This window comes from Myotis nattereri (genome assembly GCF_964212035.1).
Source record: "Myotis nattereri genome assembly, chromosome: 1".
Lineage (NCBI taxonomy): Eukaryota > Metazoa > Chordata > Mammalia > Chiroptera > Vespertilionidae > Myotis > Myotis nattereri.
In genome coordinates, this window is record NC_138075.1 from 56,453,881 (window position 1) to 56,475,111 (window position 21,231).

At 38.8% G+C, this 21,231-nt stretch overlaps 1 protein-coding gene across 1 annotated transcript in view; it reads right to left on the reverse strand.

The window, feature by feature from the left end:
- The window catches only part of UNC13C (unc-13 homolog C), a 709,455-nt gene that overhangs the window by 669,253 nt on the left and 18,971 nt on the right, over positions 1–21,231 (reverse strand). The window contains exons 2-3 of the mRNA XM_081108846.1: positions 17,995–18,106; positions 12,359–12,457 (exon numbers count right to left, since the gene is read on the reverse strand). The gene's annotated coding sequence lies outside the window, so the exon portion shown is untranslated. The remainder of the gene's footprint in view (positions 1–12,358; positions 12,458–17,994; positions 18,107–21,231) is intronic.

Genomic DNA, 21,231 nt, shown 5'->3' on the forward strand with positions numbered 1-21,231 from the left:
AAAGGTGTTGCCAAGACCCCTTACTTGAGGACCGGTTATTGTTTATTTTGTGAACAGGTACGTTATGGGTTGTATCTGCTTGGCTTATATAAAAGGGGAAGATTTCTTTCTGTCTTTGAGAACTTAGTTGAACGTCTGTGATGCACATCACATCTCACTTAACTTTGTGGAGACGATTTCTGGGTTGGGAGAAAATTTTGTTTTGAAGTATATTTTTCCAACAATACCCATTTACCATTTAAATTAACCATCAGCCTTAATAAAAGTTAAAAACAAAAAGTCTTTTATTTGTGAAAAGTGTTTTCTACCAAGTGATAAAGAAAAAAAAATTTTTTTTAAAATCTCTTAGAGCCCTAACTGGTTTGGCTCAGTGGACAGAGTGTCGGCCTGCAGTGAAGGGTCCCAGGTTCGATTCTGGTCAAGGGCATGTACTTTGGTTGCAGGCACATCCCCAGTAGGGAGTGTGCAGGAGGCAGCTGATCGATGTTTCTCTCTCATCGATGTTTCTAACTCTCTATCCCTCTCCCTTACTTTCTGTGAAAAATCAATAAAATATATTTTTTAAAAATCTCTTAGAATAGTTACATTATGTACAAGGAAACTTGGTGGATCTTCAGTCCATTGATTCTGACCAGAAAGCTTTAATATTTTTTCCCCAAAATAATACATTATGTGACATGGAAAATATATAATGAGATGAATAAAGGCTTTTAAATTTAAAGAACTTAAATTAAAAAAAAGTCAATGTTATTCAACTATTGGTCTGAAGGTTACTCAGAGTCTAGCTGGGAAAATACTATTGCACCTTAAATTAGTTTTCTCTAAATAAATAGTGATAACCAAGAATGTCTTAATTCTTGGATGAATAATTTGCAATTCTATCTACAGATTGCCCCATCATTTTTTCTTTCACTTGATATTTTAAGTGTTTTTCTAATTATGTCATGAAAGGAGGCCAAAACACTTAAGTTGTGAGTAGTAATTGAAAATGTGTAATTTTCTATGTGTCTACATTATGGAAAAAGAATATTTTTTAAATAAAGTGACCATCTTGGACAAGAGTCAGCAAGAAATGAAAAGAAATTTTAATTCCAAATCATGTCAAATTCAAACCTTTGCCCATAAGTTATGGTGAAAAATTGGAGGAAATACAACAAAAGAATTATCTGGGTCTTCCATTTGTCCTCCTGGTCCCAAAATGTATCAAGTCAACTTGAATTCCTATTCTAAGCAGGCACTTTCTTTTTAAATCAAGGATGGAGCCATATTTGAAACATGTGTGTGTCCTGAGCTAGCGCCATAATTGCTATATATGGGTCCCTTGAATTGTTTCATTCTCGGGAACTACAAAAAGCAGTCTCTGAACCCATCTCTATTCACATCACAGTTGCACAGCTCTGCACATTTACATATGTTATGTCTATCAATATTTACTAATTAGGAAATAAACTGAGAATTTTAAAAATAGTTATTATTTACTTTAAAATAATAAACCAAGACATTTTAACATTAAAAACTTAATTTTGAGCCGAAACCGGTTTGGCTCAGTGGATAGAGCGTCGGCCTGCAGACTGAAAGGTCCCAGGTTCGATTCCGGCCAAGGGCATGTACCTGGGTTGCGGGCACATCCTCAGTGGGAGATGTGCAGGAGGCAGCTGATCGATGTTTCTCTGTCATCGATGTTTCTAACTCTCTATCTCTCTCCCTTCCTCTCTGTCAAAAACCAATAAAATATAGTTTAAAAAAAATAAAAAAAAATAAAAAACTTAATTTTGAAAATTACCTATATTTTCAAAGCTAGTGAAAATTTGGTGACATTGTTTCACAGTTTTGGGAACCCCTTGATGTTGAAGAAAACTACGTTCTCATATCTGCTTCTGCATTCCACCTGTTTAATATACTCTTTGGGTTGATGTATATAAAGAAAATCTGGCCTCACACAGATATGTAGTTAGAAAAAAAATACTATTTTAATGGCCATGCATACAATTACAGATATTCTTCTTTAATATTATACCAAAATCCACAGATGGTAGTGTTTTAGACTACTTCCAACATGAAATATAAAGCCATACTCTTTTGTGTTAATATCCATTGGTCTATCATCTTATACTTGTAACAAACTGTTTACTCATATATGACTTTATAATATCATACTTTGGTCACTTGTAGAACATTGATGTATGAAGCGGTGAAGATGATCCAAATTAATGCATTTTTACAATGAAAAAAGTCATATTTGTTATTATGGCCAAAGACCTCATCAGAAAATTATCTAGGTTTTAGGAAGCTGTCAACTTCATGTGACACATACCACAAGGTAAAGTCTGGTAAACTAAAAAACTATAAAAATGTAATGTATCATTTTATTATGCTGAGGTATACTAATGCTAATCCTAGATGCAACCTTTTGTATTAATAGGGAAAAAATAAAAAGATCCTAATATATAACCTAATCTTGAAATAATATATTGTTTCCTACAACCTGATACCTCTTCTGTTATCAATTTAACTATCTTTTTATTTTGTTTGGATCTTTAACTATTGAAGGGAATTTGTAATTATAAAGTTATACAGGAGTTCATCTTAGTAATAAAGTTCAAAGGAATCCACCGACGTTTTCTTTTAATTTCAATGATTTTTTTACACTGATACCATTGATACATTTGTTTATTATTATGTATGATATAGACTATGGATCCAATGACCACCAAGATGTCACAATAGCATTTATTTAAAAGCACATCTTTCCCCTGGAGATTTGAGTGGCTACATATAGGGAAAAAAATTATATATATACTAGTGGCCCGGTGCATGAAATTCGTGCACATTGAAAGGGAATTAATTAGAGGAAATATTTTAATATTGCTATTTTCCCTTTCTCTATAATAAAAGTGTGAGAGATAAAAGGAAATGAGTACAATGTATATGAAAATAATACATAATTTTATTAATAAAGAAACAGTAATATATATATTAGAGGCCCAATGCACGAAATTTGTGCAAGGATAGGCTCTTGAAGCCCCAGCTTCATCGGGAAGGTCGTCTGAACAGTCGTCCTGTTGTTCAGTCTAATTAGCATATTAGCTCTTTATTATATAGGAGATACACACACACACACACACACACACACATACACACACATACTACTTTGGCCTGTTTCTGGATTTTATGTTTTCTTCATCAGTCTATTATTCCCCAGAACCATGATGTTTTGATCATAGAGGCTTTATAGTGTGTTTTAGTCCTTGGTAGGGTTAAGCCCCCTCATTGTTCCGTTTTATTTAAAACAGGACTTTCATAGATATTCTTGCAATTTTATTTTTTATACGAAGCTTAGAATTAATTTGTCTTGCTCCAGAAATACTTGTGTTATTTCAGTTGGGATAGCAGAAAATACACTGTTAACTTGGGGGAACTGACGTCTACATGTCATTGGCTCATCCCGTCCATAAAGAAGGGATGTCTTTAATTTGCTCATGTCCATTGTGTGTCTTTCAAGACAGCTGTAAAGTTCTCCCCGTGTGGGTTTGGCATATTCTTGTTAGGTCTATTCCTAGGCATATTGTCATCCTTGTTGCTATTCTAAAATAATGTTAAAATTTTATCTGTTAGGACTCACCCTACTTTGAATATCAAAAGTCATCTATTCCTTTCTCTTGGTAGTAAAATAGTTTTATTTCAGTAAAATAATTTTAATCTTCCCCCAGGGCAGATGGATATCCAAGACTGACTTGACACAAAAGCCTTATATTGCACTTAACAAGGCAAAATAGACCCTCTCTCTACCTTCTCAGTAAGCTCAGTTTTGAGACCTTTTAGATAATTTCTGTGCTAGAGCGACATCTAGTGGCCCACTGTGGTATAATCATTGGTAGAGAAGGGTGAGAATTGGGACTAACTACATAGTTGCTTTGCTCATATTTGAATGTTAGATGATTTTACATATAATTAACATTTACACAATACATAGTAATAATATCTCTAATTAATGGACCTTGATATAAAAATCATTTCTCTGAACAATGAAAATTTCCTTTTGAAATAAGAATTTATAAATTCTTACCATTTTAGATAGCCTACTATCTCACAATAAATCCATTTTATTTATTAGCTCCAAACCCACTGTATATAGTTTGCAAACATTCTGGAAATAAAGGTAAATAGGAATAGTTCTGGTTTTGGAGGCAAACTTGAAGTTATGTTCCTGTTCCATCACTGTTCTCTTAAGGAAATTACTTAAATTTTCTGAATCTTTTTAAGACCAGGGTTTGGAGAAAAATTGAGGGGAAAGTTTTCTGTTTCATATTGAGTCTTTAGAGAGAATAGGAAAATCCAATTATCAAAAATAAGATACAAGTGAGATAAAAAATTCAAGACAATGGAGCCAGAGGTGATGAGCAGAAATGCCAGCCATCCAGGACTCTCTCCCCCATCAAAAATAATCAGGCAGGTGGTATTGCTTACTATGCATAGAATGGGATTTCTATCAGTCAAAAGCAAATCTTAAAAAGGACAAAAAGAATTTAAGCAATATCTAAATCACACATCCAAAGTACCTGTCATATAGTAGATGCTACAGAAATGTTGGCTCTTTGTTCATATTAACTTAATTTTTCCTAATAAATAAAATTTAATTTTGGAAATTGTCGTAAATGTTTCCCTCCACATCCCGCGTGGTTCAGGGTTCAATATCTGGAAGAGGAGCCGCACACAAATGAAATAGAAAAGACAAGAGATAATTTGGAAATATTGGGGGACCAGGAAGGTAAGTCCAACTCAAGAGGAAGAACTTCCACCCGTGCTCAGTCTGCACCAACCTTTTATAGTCTGAGGTAAACAAGGCAGTGGTGACCATAGTTACAGTTCTTGTGAGTTTCACCTGTTTTGATCATGTTTACACTCCCTGCACTTCCCTCAGCCCATTAGTTTCCCAGGTAAGATCTGGGGAGTGTTATAAGGTCAAGCCTAATTATGCTAAGAGGACTGAGCCCTCTAAGCTGGGACTTGTTTGTGACTTTGCCAGCAGGTCAGTCAGTCCGAGGTGCAACCCTATATCAGTTTCCCACAGGGAATCATTTGTCTTAAGTAGAAAATTCATGTAAAAATTAAAATATCAAAGAACAAATTTTGGAAGATGGTGGAAGATCGCTGATGAAGGATGCCAATACTGACTTATCATTATAGAGTATGCCCACACATACACATCACTTAAAGTTTACACTGGAATAGAGTGAAAGTATATTAATTTTTGACAGTAGAAATACTGTCAATAATAACAGAGACTGACTAATGCAAAACACATATTATTTTATTTTTGAGATGATCCAGTATTCTTATCTGATTGCAAAATTATGTCTATAATTGTTAAATTACAGTTTATATATGCACTAGCAAAAATAACCTAATTATAAAAGGAAGGCTGGCTGTTTTATTTTTTATGGATCCTAAGATGCCAGGGTGACACCTGGTGGACAAACAGTGGTAACATGTCTAGCAAAACAACATTTCTACCTGACTCCCACTTCTTTAAAAGTTGTGAAAATATTACAAATTTCAAAAGGAGGCAGTGCCTCAACTGGGCATAAAACACACGCTTGATCCTAAACACAAACTTTTCAGGGTGGATTCTCATAATTTAATGATTGGTCTAGAGATCCCACAAATACTGCCTATTTCTAGGAGGAGGTATGGCTGTGAAGGGAAAATGTTTGCATTTATCAAAGGGTAGTTTTTCAAAGAGAGTATAATCCTATAAATGATCCTGTACCAAATATTTTACTTAACTCACTAATTAATGAGGGGACCAGTACATTTTTATAACCAGTTCAAAGAAGTCAAGGAACACATGGATATAGAAACATAAGAAATTCTAAAATGAAATGGGTCAACAACCAATTGCATTTCACCAGATATAGCTAATTTGCATTTTATGGACAAAATCATTTGCATTATTTTTAATCTTCTATAACTTATTGAATTGAAAAATAATAAAAAATATTGAAAGCAGAAAGGGTGCCCATTTCAAATACTTTCATTAATTTTTCTGATACTCCTCAATCAATGATTAATTTTAAATACCTGTTATACTCAGGGTCAGACTAACTGAATGGTAAGGAAAGGAAAGTTACATATGCTGAAGGAATTTAAATACTCTTGATAAAATGAGGCCAATGCCTAAAACAGATCTTTTGGAATTTCAACACGTCCTTTGTAATTCCTTTCCTACTTCCTTCCATCCATGAGTACTTGGAGCACCTACTTGATGTGTGCTAAACATTTTCTAGGCACTTGATGTTCAATGTGAAAAAGAGACAAGTTGCCTTCCCCAATGGTGTTTTCCTGCTAGCGAGGAATGTAGACAATTAATAGGTAATAAAAAATACAGGTCAATATTCTTCTTTATACTTTGACACTACGATTCATCAAATTTTTCAAAACCAACAACCTTTGTTTTCATGCCACAGAAGTTCTTCAACTACATTGTACTTCAAAGCGGTATAATATGCAAGTTCTGGAGGTATTTGATGGTATTCAAGTCTTTTTACTCCACCTTTTGCTGGCCAGATTGATGTAAGCAAGTTACTTAACCCAACTATGCCTCAGTTTACCTTTCTGCTTGATGGATACTACTCATGTGGAGAAGGGATTGGAACTTGGAGAAAACCAGAGGCAGATCCAGGTCAGAAAGTTGGCACAGTCGTCCAGGTAAGAGCAGACAGTGATACTGGTGGAGTAGCTTGGAGAGATCAAAGTAACCACAGATTACAGCTGTAAAACTTGAACTACATTATTTGAGAAAACTCATTGGAAACACTGGAGAACAATCAAAAGAAAGTGAAACTAAAAGGATATCTGATCTGGAGAATCAGGAATTGCACCTGGTGAGATTGGAAAATTTGTAGCTTCTTCACTGAGGACAATCCCCACTTGGTACAGCAGCTTACGGCAGCAAGACAAAGACGAGCTGCTCTGAAGCATAACATGCCAGAGTTCAGGGTTTGGAGAGCAAACAGAGCTACAGAAGAAAGCTTGGAAGGGAAGAGCCGGGTAGGGAATGAGTCCCAAAATATGCAACCAAGATTGGCCTGCAATGTTGGCTGGCCATTAAACAACATTTGCAAGGGAAACTAGAGAGGAACTAGTTAAAAACAAACAAAAACCCAGAGCTTAACACTACAGATCTGAGGCAAATATCAGCTACTGACTACAAAGGAGACAGAGTATGAAGTTTTTAGTCCAGCCAAGTTAAAGTGTTAACTAGAATAAAAGTCACTCTTCCATGTGTCTACTATGTATCATTCATAATATCAGGCATCCAATCAAAACTCAGTAGATTTGCAATGGACAGAAATGGGTGACCTGTACTCAAGAACAAAAGGAGTCAAATAAATTCACATCCAGATTATCTAAATGATACTATTAGCAGAGTAGTTATTTTTTTTTGCTTAAACTAACACATATAAATAAAAGGAAACTGTACAAAAAGTGATTCTCTTGGCTGTAACCGTTTTTTCAGACTTTCCCTGTTTTTGATAACCTTGCCAATTTTGAGGAGTACTGGTCAAATATGTTATAGGATGCCTCTCTGTTAGAATTTGTCTGATGTTTTTATCATGATTAGACAGAACTTGTGGGTTGTTGTTTTAAGTATAGTTGACCATACAATATATTAGTTTCAGGTGTACAACATAGTGATTTGACATTTATATACCTTACAATATTATCACCACAATAAGTCTAGTAACCATCTGTCACCATGCAAAGTGATCATAATATTATTAACTATATTCTCCTTCAACTTTTTCATCCATCCCCACCCCTCTCTGGCAACCATCAGACTGTTCTCTGTTTCTATGGGACTGTTTTTGTTTTGTTTTATTTTTAGATTCCACATCTAAGTGGAATCATATGGTATTTGTCTTCCTTTGTCTTTTTTCACCTAGAATAATACCCATGTTAGCTGTCACAAATAGCAAGATTTTGCTATTTTTTATGGCAAATTTTCCATTATATGTATACATCTTCTTCATCTATTGATTGCTTTCATATCTTGGATATTGTAAATAATGCTGCAATAAACATAGGGTGGCATATTTTTTTCAAATTAGTGTTTTTGTTTTCTTTGAATAAATACCAAGAAGTGGAATTGCTGGGTCATACGGTAGTTCTATTTTTAGTGTTTTAAGGACTCTTCATACTGTTTTCCATAGTGGCTATCGGAATTTACACTCCCACCCACAGTGCATGAGGCTTTATTTTCTGCACATCCTAACCAACACTTGTTGACTTCTTGATAATAGTCATTCTGGCAGTTGTGAAAGGATATCTCATTGTGGTTTTTAGTTGCATCTCCTTGATGATTAGTGATTTTGAATATCTGTTGGCCATCTGTATGTCTTCTTTGGAGAAATATCTACTAATGTCCTTTGCCCATTTTTTTTTAGCAGATTGGTGTTTCTTATTATTTTTTATTGAGTAGTATATTTTGGATATTATTGAGTTATATTTTGGATATTAACCCCTTATGAACATCTCTTTTGCAAATATATCCTTCCATTCAGTGAACTGCCTTTTTATTTGTTGATGGTTTCCTTTTCTGTACAGAAGCTTTATAATTTTATGTCCCATTTGTTTATTTTTAGTTTTGTTTCCCTTGCCCAAAGGACATATCCAAAAATATATTACTAAGACTAATTTCAAAGAGTTTACTACCTATTTTTTCTTCTAGGAGTTTCATGTCTTCGGGTCTTACATGTAAGTATTTAATCCATTTTGAGTTTATTTTTTTATATAAACCCTCCCTCATATGGTCAATTAATCTATGACAAAGGATGCAAGAATATACAAGAGAAATGGCAGTCTCTTCAATAAGTGATGTTGGGAAAACTGGACAGATACCTGCCAAAAAATGAACTAAGAGCTTTTGGTTTTGAGGTGAAAGATAACAGAGGTAAAGTGCCATCTTCATTATATCATAACATGATTGATGACTGCTGGTGCTGACTTTGATAACCTGGCTGACATAGTGTTTGTGAAGCTATTGCTTTCTTCCTCCTTTCCATGTGTTACTTCACACTTATGGAGTAGGGGGCTACATTCTACTTCACTGAGTTGGGGCGTAGCCACATAATTTATTTGGAATGAAAGGCTTGTCTCTTCTTCCCCATTTACAAATTTATGTAATAATTTACTTATATCAGTATGCATTCATTGATATGTATTTTATACTTTGAGTTATAACCTGATACTATTTGTTTTATCTTGTTACTAAAAAGTTCTGGCTTCTTCCATTGACAGTTTTTTCCATTGCCAGTTAACCATATTTTGTCATCCCAAACATAGCCTGTTCTTCACCTAGTTTTCCAGGACTGCTACGCAAATTACCACAAAGTTGATGGCTTAGATAGAACAACAGAAATGTATCCTCTCACAGTTCTGGAGGCCAGAAGTCCAAAATCAGTTTCATTGAAGCCAAAAGCACCGTGTTGGCCACGCCGGGCTCCTGCTGGAGGCAGAGAACCCATTCCTCGCCTCTTCCAGCTTCTGGCGGATGCCAGCAACCCTTAGTTGTGCCAGCTGCCTCCCTCCCATCTCTGCCAACCTGACCACACTGCCTCTGCTTCTCTGTGTCAGTGCCAAAGTTCTCTCCGCCTCCCTCTTATAAGGTTACATGTGAATGTATTTAGGAGGCAACTGGGTTATCAAAGAGTCTTCCTTACCGAATAACTCAGCCAGGGCCATTTTCCTTACAGAGTAACATTCCCAGGTTCCAGGACTTGGAAATGGATATCTTTGGGGGCCATTAGTCAGCTTGACACGGCTCCTGTGCCCCTTCGTCACAACCTTATTAATGTAGTGCTTGCTTATATTTTTAAGCACTTTGGTACACTCTGACACTACAAGATGCTCCAGGCTCATCTTATATATTCCTGTGCAGTGCTAGAATCAGGTATTTCTCTGAAAAGCCCTGGTCCCTCCTTCAGAAAAATGGTATTAGCAACCATGATCTTGATGGTAGATAGGCTTGTTGCTACTGGGGTGTTGTTTCTTTTAGGCACTCAAAGTTATGGGCAAAGAAGTATATATCTGTATAATAACCTGTGCATACACACATCCAAAAATATTTCTATATTTAGCCATGTGTATCTATATTAGGTTAAATGTGAGTTCTTACTGATGTAATCCATTACCACATGAATCATTCTAGCCTTCTCCTCTTGATTACCTCTAAATTTCCACAATAGTGAGAAACCTGGTTCTCACTATCTACCATCTATTTGTTAAATTGTTTAATGCCAAAAACCATGTATGGCAGTATAAGAATTATCAACCTATACCCCCATGGGAAACAAAATTTATCAACTCGAGTACAGTGCTATGTGCAGCTCCCTTTTCCTTCATTCTTAATACTCCATTTCCAAAGTTATTTAGTTCAGCATTCTTCCCCTAACCTCTCAGTGAGGTAGTTTCATACATCTGTAATACAAGTAGATTCTTTTGTCACAATCTGAATTTTTTCCTATGAATCCAAGACATCCTAAAAAATTCTATATAAACTATATGCAATATTATACCTTTTATTGTAAAGTTTTATGAGTTTTTACAAATGCATAATGTTCCATATCTACCATTACAACATTACTAAAAAACTAGAGGCCTGATGCACGAATCCGTGCAAGGGGCTCAGCCCCCACGGCCACCGCAGCCACCTCGGCCCTCGCAGCCCTGGCTTTGTCCGGAAGGTCGTCCAGAAGGACATCCGGTCTAATTAGCATATTATACTTTTATTATTATAGATAGTTTTGTCATTCTAAACATATCCTGTTTTTCACCTATTTATCTCTTACCCCACCCAAACCCCTTCCTACTGCTGATCTTTTCCTGTCTCTATAGTTTTGCCTTTTCCAGAATATCTAGTTATAATTATATGTTATGTTGCCTTTTAGATTTGTTTATTTCAGTTACAATATGCATTTAAAGTTCCTTCATGTCTTTTCCTGGCATGGTATTTCATTTCTTCTCATTGCTGAATGAAAGTCTAGTGCAGGGATGTATCACTGTTTGCTTATCCATTCACCTATTGAAGGGCATCTCTGTTGCTTTCAGTTTTTGGTGATTATTACTACAGCTGCCAAAAACATTGGCATGCAGGTTTTTGCATAAATAAACATTTTAAAGTCAACTGAGCAAATAACTAAGATCAAAATTGCTGGATTGTATGGTAAGACCATGTTTAGTTTTGTAGCAAACTGCCAACTATGAACAAGAGTTCTTCTTTTAAATCCTTACTCAAGGGAGATGGGGAGACAGAGGGAGAGAGAGACTTCATGCCCTACATGCCTGCCTGACCGGGATAGATCCCACAACCTGGGTATGTGCGCTGATTGGAATCTAACATGCCACTAGTCGGTGTAAAGGATGATGCTCCACCCAACTGAGTCACACTGGCTAGGACTGAATGAGAGTTCTTAATCCACATCCTCATCAACATTTGGTGCTGTCAGCATGGTGGCTTTTAGTTGTTCTAACAGGTGTGTAGTGGTATCTCATTTTTGCTTTATGTTGCAATTCCCTAATGACATGTATGGTGAACATCTTTTCATACACTTATTGCCATTGTATATCTTTAGTGAGATGTCTGCTCAAATCCTTTTTTAAAATACAGAGAACTTTTACCAAGTATGAAGCTACCTACATTGACATATCATAATCACCCAAAGTCCATAGTTTACCATAGTTTCAATCTTAGTTTGTACATTCTTGGTGTTGAACATATGTGGTTTTAGACAAATGTATCATGACTTATGTCCATAATTATAATATCATACAGAGTATGTATTTTCACTGCCCTAAAAATCCTCTGTGCTCTTCTTACTCACCTCTCCATCTACTTATGGCAAACACTGATATTTTTATTGTTTTGCCTTTTATAGAAAATCATACAGTTGGAATCAGATAGCACATAGCCTTTTCAGATAGGCTTTGTTCACTTAGTAATAATCACTTAAAGTTCCTACATGTCTTTCATGGCTTGGTAGCTCATTTCTTTTTAGCACTGAATAATATGGCTGTTTGACATAAGAATTATTTTGAGATGAAGGCAATTACGAAGCAGTAAATACAGGAAATGCCCTCTTTATGCTTCCTTTTTCTGCCTAAAGGCAGGATATAAATTTTACTTTACTGAAGATAAATCTAGACCAGTGATTTTCAACCTTTTTCATCTCATGACACACATAAATTAATTACTAAAATTCTGCAGCACACCAAAAACTATATTATATGTTTTGCTGACATGACAAAATATAGGAATAATTTTTATTGATTTATAAAAAATATAAGAGCAATTACTTACCTTTTTTGCTCCAAGGTGACTTTTACAAAATCAGCTACTTGTATATAAGAATTTCTGGTACTGCCCTGGCTGGTTTGGCTTGATGGATAGAGCATCAACCTACAGAGTAAAGGGTCCCATATTCAATTCTGGTTAAGGGTTAAGGACACATGCCTGGGTTGCGGGCTCAATCCCCAGTGCGGGGGAGGGGCTAGCAGGAGGAAGCCAATCAATAATTCTCTTTCATCATTGATGTTTCTATCTCTCTCTCCCTCTCCCTTCCTCTCTGAAATCAATTTCATATATATAATTTCTGGTACCAAAAATTAACCAATCAGACACAAACTGATTATGTAACATGACCAATAAGATGCAACACTGTTGCCCTATCCGGTTTGGCTCAATGGATAGAGCGTCGGCCTGCGGACTGAAGGGTCCCAGGTTCGATTCTGCCCAAGGGCACAAGCCAGGTTGTGGGTGTGATCCCCAGTGGCGGGGGGGGGGGGGGGGGAGGGGGTGTGCAGGAGGCAGCCAATCGATGATTCTCTCTCATCATTGATGTTTCTCTCTCTCTCTCACTCTACCTTCCTCTCTGAAACAATAAATACATAAAAAAAAAAGATGCAACACTGTTATATGACCTATATATTTATGGTTCAAGACAGTACATTGACACTGGGTGTCTATTGTTGTGTTGGTAGTTGTCATTATTTTATTTGACAATCTAAGGGAAAAGAGGTCAGTATCTCTGACTAAACAGTCAGGTATTGCATGTTGTAAAAATTCTTGTGACAAACAGGTTAAAAGTTGTTGATCTGGACACTTAGCCCAGAGATGTCACCAGAGGAGTCAGTAGAAAACCATTAATCTATTAATTTCACCCCATATATTTACTTTCTCACAGGTTAAACCACTAAAACTATTTTCTTTGTCTTTTCACTCCTCTAAAAATCATTGTTTCTTTAGTTAAGATGCTATACAAGCCAGAGTTCCACACCACCTCTTTGAGTTATTGACCTTTGAGTTTCTCCCATGTAAATATGAGATATCCTATATATTAAAGAGCTAATATGCAAATGGTCATCATGCCCTCATGCCGTAATGGCTCAGACACTCAACACTGGGGAGAGAGGAATGGGGATCAGCCAGGCACAAATGAGCTCATGAGAGAGGAATGGGGACCAGCCAGGCTGTGGCCCGGGAGAGGGACAAGCCACCTGCCCCGTGGTTCCAGATGCCAGTGGCTGTGCCTGCGCCTGCGGCCCAGGGGAGGGACAAGCTGCACAGCCTGTGGTCCCAGGTACTAGCCCCTATCGTTGCGACCCGGGAGAGGGACAAGCTGCCTGCCCTGCAGTCCTGGGTGCCTGCGGCTGCGGCCTGGGGGAAGCCACCCACCCATGGTCCCCTGAGGCTGTGGCCAGGCTGGGCGAAGTCGGTCCGGGTCCTGGGTGCCTGTGCCTGGCTAGAGGGAGGGAAGCCCAGGTCCAGGGTGCCTGCAACTGGCCAGAGGAGGGAATCCTCAGTCCCAGGTGCAGGGTGAAGCAGAGGTGGTTAGAGGCAATCAGGCCAGCAGGGGAGCAGTTAGGGGTGATCAGGCTGGTAGGGGAGCAGGTAGGGGCGATCAGGCAGGCAGGCAGAGATGGTTAGGGGCGATCAGGCAGGCAGAGGTAATTAGGGGCAATCAGGCAGGAAAGCAGAGAGGTTAGGGGCGATCAGGCAGGTGGGCGAGTGGTTAGGAGCCAGTGGTCCTGGATTGCAAGAGACAGTCGGACATCCCCCAAGGGGTCCTGGATGGCAGAGTGTGCAGGCCAGTATGAGGGACCCTGCCCCCATGCACAAATTTTGTGCACTGGGCCTCTAGGTTAATAAACTTGTTTGTTTTGCTCTTGTCAACTTGTTTTGTGTTGCAGACTCCCAGTGGATAATCTAAGATGAGTAGAGGAAAAGTTCTTACTCCCTTATGTCATTTAAGTTAACAGAATATTGGTAATAGAGTTGTTCATATATTCTTCTATTTTCTATTCAATATCCATGATATCAGTAGAGATATCTCCTCTTTCATTATTGATATTAACTAGAGGCCCAGTGCACAAAAATTTGTGCACTCGGGGGGAAAAGGGGTGCCTCAGCCTGGCCTGTGCCCTCTCGCAGTCTGGGACTCCTCGGGAGATAACGCCCTGCTGGCTTAGGCCTGCTCCCGGGTGGCAGAGGGCAGGCCCAATCCCTAGGTGCAGCCCCTGGTCGGGCTCAGAGCAGGGCTGATTGGGGAGTTGGGGCGCTGCGCCCTGTCATGCACAGAGCAGGGCAGATTGGGAGGTTGCGATGCCACCCTCAGTCACGCTCAGGGTAGGGCCAATTGGAGGGTTGGGGCACCGCCCCCTGTCACTCTCAAGGCAGGGTCAATGGGGAGGTTGTGGCACCACCCCCTGTCACGCACAGAGCAGGGTCAATCAGGGGGTTGGGGAGCTCCCCCCGTCACGCACAGAGCCGGGCCCATCAGGGGGGTTGGGGAGCTCCCCTCTGTCATGCACAGAGCAGGGCCCATCAGGGGGTTGGGGAGCTCCCCCCGTCACATACAGAGCAGGGCCCATCAGGGGATTGAGGAGCTCCCCCCTCTCACTCACAGAGTAGGGCCGATAGGGGAGTTGGAGCACAGTCCCCTGTCACACACAGAGCAGGGCCAATAAGGGGGGTGGGGCACCACCCTCTATCACCCACAGAGCAGGGCCAATCAGGGGGTTGGGGCACCGCCACTGTCACACTCAGGGCAGGGCCGATGGGGAGGTTATGGCTCTACCCCATCACACACAGAGCAGGGCCCATGGTGGGGGGTGTTGGGGCGCCGCCCTCTATCACCCACAGAGCAGGGCCGATCAGGGGGTTGGGGTGCCGCCACTCTCACACTCAGGGCAGGGCTGATGGGGAGGTTATGGCTCTACCCTGTCACACACAGAGCAGGGCCAATCAGGGGGTTGGGGCGCCACACCCTGTCAGACACAGAGCCGCAGGGCGATCAGAGGGTTGGGGAGCTCCCCAGTATCAGGCACAGAGCAGGGCTGATCAGGAGGTTGGGGCGCCTTCCCCTGTCAGGAACAGAGCAGGGCGGATAGGGAGGTTGTGGCCCCGCCCCCTGTCACACACAGAGCCGCAGGGTGATCAGGGGGTTGGGGAGCTCCCCCCTATCAGGCACAGAACAGGGCTGATAAGGGGGTTGAGGAGCTCCCCCCTGTCACAAACAGAGCAGGGTAGATAGGGAGGTTGTGGCCCCGCCCCATCACACACAGAGCTGCAGGGCGATCAGGGGGTTTGGGTGCTGCCCCCTGTCATGCTGATCCTGGTGCCAGGAGGCCTCGAGGCTCCGCTGATCCCGGTACTGGGAGGCATATTACCCTTTTACTATATAGGATAGAGGCCTGGTGCATGGGTGGGGCTGGCTGGTTTGCCCTGAAGGGTATCCTGGAGCAGGGTGGGTGTCCCCACTGGGGTGCCTGGCCAGCCTGGGTGAGGGGATGATGGCTCTTTGCAGCTGGTCACACACCCTTCAGGGTGGGGGTCCCCACTGGGGTGCCTGTCCAGCCTGGGTGAGGGGATGATGGCTGTTTGCAGCTGGTCACACACCCTTCAGGGTGGGGGTCCCCACTGTGGTGCCTGGCCAGTCTGGGTGAGGGGCTGAGGGCTGAAGCTCCCAACCGCTCCTTTTTTTCTTTCTTTTTTTTATTCTGGGCCAGCTTTAGCTCTGAGGCTCCAGCTCTGATGCCTCTGCTGCTGAAAGCAGGTATCTGGTTTGTTTCGGTTCTACAATCGAAACAATGTATAACTCCAGCTCTGAGATCCGGGCTCGCTGAAAGCAGGTTTCTGGGGTTTTGTTTAGCTTCTATATTTGTTACAATGTTTCAAACTGCCAGCTCAGAGGCCAGCTCAGAGGCGGCAGGTGGGGAACGTTGGAGTCCTCCGTCACTGAAGCAAGCAAGCCTCATGTTAGTTTCAAGCTGCCTGGCTGCCGGCCACCATCTTGGCTGGCAGTTAATTTGCATATTGCCTTGATTAGCCAATGCGAAGGGTAGCGGTTGTACGCTAATTACCATGTTTCTCTTTTATTAGATAGGATAATTTGCATCTTTTCTCATTTTTGTTGTTGATCTTTTCAAAGTATAAGCTTTTGACTTAGTTAATGTTCTCTATTAAGTTACTGTTTTCAATTTATTTGATTGCTGCTTTAATTTTTATTATTTCTTTTCTACTTGGATAGGTTTATATTACTCTTTTTTTCTATATTTACTTAATGTGGAAGCTTAACTTGATTTTATACCTATCTTATTTTCAAATACATGCATATTTAGTGCTATAAATTTTCCTCTAAGCACTGCTTTCACTGAATCCCCTAAATTTTTTCAAGTTTTATTTTCATTTAGTTTAAAATATTCTAATTTCTCTAAAATCTTTGATGCATGTTTTATTTATTTAGATATGTGTTGTTTATATCTGTATGTTTCCAAATAACTTGAGCTTGGTTCCACTGTGGTCTAAGAACATAATTTGGATGATTTCTATTATTTAAAAATTTGCACTGTGTTTTATGTCCTAGAACATGGCCTATTTCTATAAATTTTCCATGTGAGTTTGAGAATAACATGTATAATACTGTTGTTGGAGGAAGTATTTTATAAATGTCAATTGGCTGATGGTACTGTTTTGTTCAGCTATATCCTTACTGACCTTTTTTCTACTGTATTTACCTATCACTGAAAAATGGGGTGTTGAAGTTTACAATCATAGTTATGGATTTGTCTATATTTCTTTGCAGTTCTATCAGGTTTTGCCTTATATATTTTGATGCTCTATTATTAGATGCAAACATTTAAAGTATTATGTCTTCTTAGAGAACTGACCAATTTATCTTTATGTAATACCCTCTTTATCCCTGATAATTTTTCTTGTTCTTGATTCTGCTTTGTCTGAAATTAACATAAGTACTCCATCTTTCTTTTACTAGTGTTACTGTGGTATGTCCTTTCACATCCCTTATTTTTAATGTTACCATCTTGCAGAAAACATAGAGTTGGGTCATGTGTTTTATCTACTACTACAATGTGTCATTTAATTGGTACATTTAGAACATTCACATTTTAAGTGATTTTTGATATAATTGAATTAATATATGCTGTTTTTAAGTGTTTTCTATTCATCACATTTGTTCTTTGTTTCATTTTTTTTTTAATCTTCTCTCTTTTTCCCTTCTCTGGTTTTAACTGAGCATTTCACATGATTCCATTTTCTCTCCTCTTTCAGCAAATCAATTATATTTGATTTCCCCTGTGTTTAGTGGTTTCCCTAGAGTTTGAAATATACATTTACAGCTAATCTAAGTTTACCTTTCAAATACCATGTGCCATTTCATAGGTAGTGCAGGTACCTTTTAGTGGCTTATGTACCTGAGCTGTGACCTTCACAAAAGTTGTTGCTGTTTTTTTCCACAAAGTTTATTAGTCTTTTTTCCCCCGCCCCCTCCCTTTAGGTGAGACAGGAAAGTTAGGTTTCTGAAGATAAAACTCCAAAAAGTATGGAGACCCTAAACTTGAGGCTCTGGCAGTTTCTCACTCTCAAGTTATTCAACACTCAGATTCCAAACATTCAAATTTCCATTTAAATGCTCTTACCTGTTTATGGCTCCAGTGGCTTCTGCTCCATGTAAGCTGATCTCAGTTAAGATTCTGTCTTCATCTGTCTCTCCGGACTTGGAGTGGCAGTTGTCTTGGGACTGCAGTATCTCTACAAGAAAATAACTGATTCTTCAGTTTTATCAGCATTTTTTTTTCCTATTGCAAGAATAGGGGTGATGATTTCCCAGCTCTTCATGTGTCAGAACTGAAAGCCAAAGTCTTACATATTATTTAATCTATAGATTTCCCCTCACTCTTCCTCTTCCCTCATGATCTCTTTGTTGAAGAAAGTAGATTCTGATATTCTAAGCTTTGCTGATTGCCTCTTTTATGGGGCCTTTTCACATATTCTTCTGTTTCCTATATTCTCTGGAAAGCTAAAAGCTTGATCAGATGCAGCTGAGATTTATGACATGGCTATTTTATAAGGGTGTTGTATAGTTCCATTAGGAGACATATAATGTCTAGTTCTTTCTCATATTGTGTGGGTGACATTAATACTGGGCAATGGGCTTGCTGTTGTCAGCCCGATCCACCATTAGAAATCTCCCCATCAGCAATTCACCTAATGGCTTTAATAGCCGTTGATGATCATGGCCTAAATCCATTATTTCATTAGGAGTTCAATGGTGATATTCCAATTCTAATATTGCTTCAATATTTATTCACTTTTAAAGGATCTTTCCAAAATTAACCATTTGGCACCCTTAAATACTATTTGTACAAGAAATGTGATGTAAATGCTTTACTGTATCACCTCACTTACTAGTTTTCAGAATAAAGTGTTGATTCCATAGTATCTTCAAAAGGTGACTAATGAGAATTTTTGTATGTAGTATTAAGAACTGGTGGACTTTAACATATTTGATTTGTCTCAATCCATTCTCATTATCCCCCCCTCCTTTTTTTTTTTTTTTTTTTTGCTAATATTATCTCTTCTTTGGCAAGTGCAATCAACTTCAAATTGGCTCTGGTGTCCATTTGACATGAATCCAGCTGTCTCTAACAGCTTTCTTGTTTTTCAGTATAAGATATTTCAGACACATTTTATGCCTTTCCTGGTCCAGAATTGGTATTAGCCATTTCTCTAAGGATCCCTACACTCTCCTAGCCCTACACTCTTAATACAAGCAACACATACAAAACAGTTTGAAATATCAGTGATGATAGACTACAGTTTGTTAATATTTTACACCAGTGGTTCTCAGCCTTGGCTGCACATTAGAATCACCTTGGAATCTTTTTTAAATCCTGATTTCTGCGCCTCATCCTCCGGAAATTCTGTTTCTTTGTTATGGCGTGAGGCCACAACATTAGTAACAAAGAAACAGAATTTCCAGAGTATGAGGCCCAGAAATCAGGATTTTAAAAAGATTCCCAGGTGATTCTCATGTGCAGCCAAGGTTAAGAACCACTATTTTACACCATTCTGTTGGTTCTTGACCCTTAACTATATGTAGGATGTTTTTCAGGATAAGATATATCATTACTGCAGATAATTCTGTAAAATAAAGTTAATGTCCTAATTATCTACTTGCTTTAAATAACATTCCATACAACAGTATTCTAGTGCATCACAATAATATTTATTGATCTCTGAACACTAACTTGGTATTCTTCCTTTTGGGCTATATTTATTTAAATACTATTGTTTGTACTTCTGCATTATCGGCTCTCCAGCCTATTTCAACTATCATCCTCTGTAACCGCACCTCCTCTCTCCTGACACTTTTAGATCTTATCCCCAACTCAATTTCACCCAAATACCCAACACTCATCCTAGACATCCTGGTCAATGAATGCATGGAACTTTTACTATTTAGTAATTTCCTTATCCCACTTATCTTCTATTACTGTTCTATAAAGGAGGGTACATGGTCTGCTCTAAGTGTGTACACGGCAATAATTTTTCCTCCCTTTACTCTACATTTTATTTGACCTCTTCAGCAGTGCTTTTCAAACTTTATTGCACGTAGAAATCCCCTGTGGTCTTATTAAGATGCAATTCTGATTCCATAGGTATGAGGTAGGGGCCAAGCTTCTGCATGTCTAACAAGCTCTCACTGTACAAATGCTACTGGTCCTAGTCCACACTTTGAGAAGCAAGGTTCTATTTTGCTGGGGTTATATGCCCCTGTGAGGAGATGTTTTAAACACACACCTTTCTCTGTTCCTCTCTGCCCTTATGCTTGAAGCTCTTTCCCCTCACTTCATCTGAAGGAAAAGGTTAAAAGACATCCGCTTGGATGACTGATACACGACCAGCTTTATGACAGTGAGAAATCTATTACATCGTGTAGTAATTTTAAAAGATGCTTCAGATTATTTGGCGTTTTCTCTTTTCAAAAAGGGAAGTCTAAGTCCCCTTACCTTGCAAACAGATCAGCCTTAGAAATTTGCCTCTAAAGAACCGCAGAGGAAATGATTCTGAGTAATTCCATGTCTAAGGTCGTAAAGGGAATGCAAGTTCTGCTTGCTGCTCCTTAGACCCTGTACCTGTTCTGTTTATTAATAGTTTTCTTCCTGTGTCTTTTCTCGGAAGCTGCCTGAAATTATTTTAGAAAACAGAGAAGGTATAAATAAGCAATGATTTTCTTGTTTCTCAATCATTTGCCTCTACATTCTCATGCCTCATTTTATTTTGTTTCATTCTTTTGTGTTGTCTCAAAAACATTTAATGTCCTATTTCTTTTTTCTTCTCCAGTATTTTTACTCTCTTGTCACCTGACTTGTTGCCATCTGTTTTAAATAAGTACAAAGTTCTATCTTGAGAAAACCTTTACTCTTTTACTACTGCCATGATTATTACTTTTTTCAAAGTCAATTTTCTGAAGAATGTTTCACTTCTATTTTATTGATGCTCAAACTGAGTTTTCACTTGCATATCACTATGCAAAATTGAACAGCTCCTCCAAATTAAACCTGTGAGTATGGTTGGTGCTTTAATTTAACGCGGAAGACTATCAATAGAATTCTACTACTATTACACAAAAATATTTCTTGATCAGACTGGAAAACCACTCTTTAATTATTGCATGTATTGTCTCTAGTGAACACTTTTTGCCAATCTACTCTTTAGCAATTTGTAAAATCACATTATTTTTCAAAACACTGTAATCACATCTCCAACATTCACTCAGACAGAAAACACTATTTATGTATTGTTCACCATTTGGTCCAGTAGATTATCTTTGCAAAAGAAAACCTTGGTAATGATAGGAAAAGTGGTATTTT